The following is a 3873-nucleotide window of genomic DNA, read 5'->3' on the forward strand; positions in this document are numbered from 1 at the left end:
AGAGTGACTCACACTCTCTTTCTAGAACCGTTATATAATTATGCTTATGATAAAAATCGAAAAATGTAGATATAAAACTTTAAACCATGCGCAATGGAGGCAACTGGGTGAAGAAAATTCCGTGGCATTTTTCTTAGATCCAAGAGCTGGCTGGGGGCGTGCTTCCCTCCAGCCGGAAGGAGCATGCCTGGTCTGCGGGCGCAGGGGTGTGGCTCCGGCGTTCTTGTGCTAACAGGTGTCTGTCCAGAGCTGGTCTGCTCTCGGGTACTCTCTAGAAGTCCTATTTCCGAAGTGCCTCTCCCGTCCACTGGCACAGTCTTTCTAGAAAGGTTTAAATGTCTGCTGTTTTGAAAATTGTGTTCCATTTTCTGCTTTCGAGTTTGCAAGCCCGGGGTGGAGCAGCCTTCCCGGCGAGGAGGGAGGTGCCGGGCAGGGCAGCGGCTGGGCTGAGCTCCCAACCCGCCAGGGCCTTGCCTGTGTCTGTGGCCGGGGCTCCGGGCAGGGCGCCGGGCACCGGGCAGGGCACTGGGCTCCAGGCAGGGCACTGGGCTCCAGGCAGGGCACTGGGCAGGGCGCCGGGCTCCGGGCAGGGCGCCGGGCAGGGCCCGTTATCTTGCCAAAGTGAAGAAAAATGCCTGCTTCTGGTTTTTCTGTCAACACAATGTTAGGGACACTCAGGCCTAATAAAAATGGGGATGGAACTCACATTGCTGAACCGGTTTGTTTCGTGGCACTGTGGTTAAGCCGCTGCGGTGAACGGGAGCGCCTTCGTCTTCGCTGCTTCTCGGAGGACGGGACGTCAGCTGGCACCGTGCAGGACTGGCAGGCCCGTGCTGAGCAGGGGCAGGGCCTCTCCTACCTTTCTTTCGAACAAATAGGCGTGAAATTAATGACTTTTTAAAATTTAAAATTAGGCATCTTTAATTCACAGGTCAGATCTAGAGGTATCTTGTGAGTAAATCAATCTTTGGAAACTATACTTAAATTAGAAATATGTGTATAAAGTTATGGATTATTTACTTGTATATATTATATATATTATTGTATATATTATATGCTTGTATATAATATATACTTGTATTAATATATGACAGTTGAAATATATTTATATACTTATATATAATAGCTATGTTATATATTTATAATATATAAGCATGCATATATTATAAATATGTATATACTTTACAAGCTAAAGCCCCCTTACATCAGATACTATCACAGTTTTTGGCCAGCCTTCCTTCCTTCCTTCCTTCCTTCCTTCCTTCCTTCCTTCCATCTTGTAGTGGGTTTTGAACTCTGGGCCTGGGCGCTGTCCCTCAGCTCTTCAGCTCAAAGTGATTATTCTACCACTTGAGCCACAGCGCCATTTCCCGTTTTCTGGTGGTTTTTTGGAGATAAGAGTGTCATGGAGTTTCCTGCCTGGGCTGGCTTTGAACCGTGATCCTCAGATCTCAGCCTCCTGAGTAGCTAGGATTACAGGCGTGAGCCACCAGCACGCGGCTAGTTCTTGGCTTTTTCACGAGTTCTCTAGTTGAGTACCATTGTGAGCGGATGAGGTCCAGGGTCCTTGCTTTTGCCAGCCATATTCCCAAGTGTGGGAAGCACCATGGCGTGGCTTTCCACAGTGCGGACTCGAAGTGGCTGCAGTAGTGATTTCTCCCACCTTAACTTTCAGAAGAGAACAAAATGGGGTCCGGCCCCCCCGGCCTGCCCACACTCCACACCATCTTGTGTCTCTCTGGGCTTGGAACTCACACTCGAACGTTTCCTCACATCTCCGTCCGTCTCCGGATCCTGGCTCGTGTCTCCCTGAACTGTCTGTCTGTCCTTTCCCAAAGTGTTCTCCCCATTCCCAGCTGCGTGTCCTCTCCGCCACCTTCGGCGTCCCCCTGTCTGTACCAGGGCTATGGAGATCCACAAGTACAGAAGGAGGGAAGTGAAGGGCGGGGAGGTTCCCCAGAACCTCCAGAGGCAGGGAGGCGGCCGGAGTCACTGCAGAAGGTGGCGCGCGGCCGGTGGCTGGTGTAGCGGACCCCGGCCACCCAGTCTTCCGCCCCATTCACTCGGAAATCATGTTCTTCCACAAACCCTCTTCCAACTCAAGATCTTATTATTTTTTTTTTTTGCCCAAACCAACAAGTCCAGTCCTCCTTAAGGGAAAAAAATTGAAAAATTATTTCTTTAAAGCGAAGAAAAGAATATTTACTAAGGACCATTAACTCTTTGCTGGAAAATTGACATAAAATAACAGATATTAAAAAAATCAATTTGGGAGTAATTTCCCTGATGCACAACCTGTGCGGATGACAGCTTTACTATCTGCCGAAAGTAAGAAGAAGATATTGTACAGAAAAGTGTAGTAATAGAAAAAAAATTCAGTAAATATTTTAGAGGACAAAGTTAACAAGCTCTCCCAGAGCATAAGTCAAAAACAAGATAAAAAAGTGGAAATAAGGCAGGAAAGAAAAGAAAATTGAGGAAAAATGATGGAATGTCCATCATCTCAAAGAGGCTTTCAAAATAAAACATAAAAGCAAGAAAAAAGTTATTACTATTTGTGTTGGTCCTGGGCTTGAACTCAGGGCCTGAGCACCTAGCCTCTGCTTCTTTTGCTCAAGGCTAGCGCTCTACCACTTCAGCCACCGCTCCACTTCCAGCTTTTATATGTGATTAGTTAGAGACAAGAGTCTCACAGATGTTTCTGCCTGGGCTGGCTTTGAACCATGAGCCTTATATATCAGCCTCCTAAGTAGCTAGGATTACCATTGGTGCCTGGCAAGAAATAAATTTTTTTTAAGAACCTGGGTAAGAATATTTCACAGAACCCCCCCCCCCCAGCATTTCCCCTAGATTAAGAGCTTTTCACAGCCAGGCACATGCAGGTCATTTTTTCCTTTGGGTTTTAGCAGGAGGCAGAGCCGGAAAGGACGCTGTAGACAGCCATTGGTGGTAGCTATTACTCATCTTTATGAGTTATGAGGAAACCACATGGAAACACTTAGGGAGCACAAAGTGTGCTTGGTGCACCTGTGCGGTAGGCGGTGAGAGGGACGTGGAAGCTTATTGGACGAGGCTCAGCCCAGCCCTCAGGTTCCACTGCGGCACTCCACAGGTAACAGCACACCTGGAAAAGCAAGAAACAGCAACACGGCCAGGCTGTAGGGAAACAAGGCTTTCAAGGATAAGCTATCAGGCTAAGGATAGCTCCCTCCCCTAAGTAATCTCCCTCCAGAATAAAGTCATAGAAAGCATTCCTTTGTCACTAGAAATCAGGTAAAGACCCAACTTAGAGATTCTTACTGTCATGTGGCGTCTGTGGTGGGTCACTTTCCTAAATGTAAGAAGTGGACTCTTCAATTAAACACGAGTCCTGTGGGTCACGGACGCTAAAGCAGACCCTGGTGAGTGAGCATCTTTGAAGAGTCTCTGGGACTGGCCCAGCCTCTTGGAGTCATGTTACTAAGTTCCTCCTCTGTTGCTGGAGGGCTGGCTGTGTGTGGCCGGGAGGAGGAGGAAGGAGGAGGGGTGAGGAGGAGGGAGGAGGAAGAAGAGGGAGGAGGAGGACTGGGGGGAAGGGAATAGGGAGGAGGAGGAGGGAGGAAGAGGGAAAGGAGGAGGAAGAGGAGGAGGGAGAGGAGGGAGGAGGGGGGAAGGGCAGAGGCCGGCCGAGGTGCTGGCTAGTGGGGTCTCTTGAGCCATTGGTGGCATCTTCAGAGAGGCCGGCCTTGGGCCGCTTGGCCCCGCTCTCTGGGCTCCATTCTGCCGGACCTGGCGGCTTTGGGGTTCCCGGTTAGGGTTGTAATGCTGGGCCTCCAATGGAGTCAGCCTTTGGAGCTCACACAGACCCTAAGACTCCAGGGGACAGAGCCGGTC

This window comes from Dipodomys ordii, unplaced genomic scaffold, assembly GCF_000151885.1.
Source record: "Dipodomys ordii isolate 6190 unplaced genomic scaffold, Dord_2.0 Scaffold10, whole genome shotgun sequence".
In the NCBI taxonomy this organism is placed as follows: Eukaryota; Metazoa; Chordata; class Mammalia; order Rodentia; family Heteromyidae; genus Dipodomys; species Dipodomys ordii.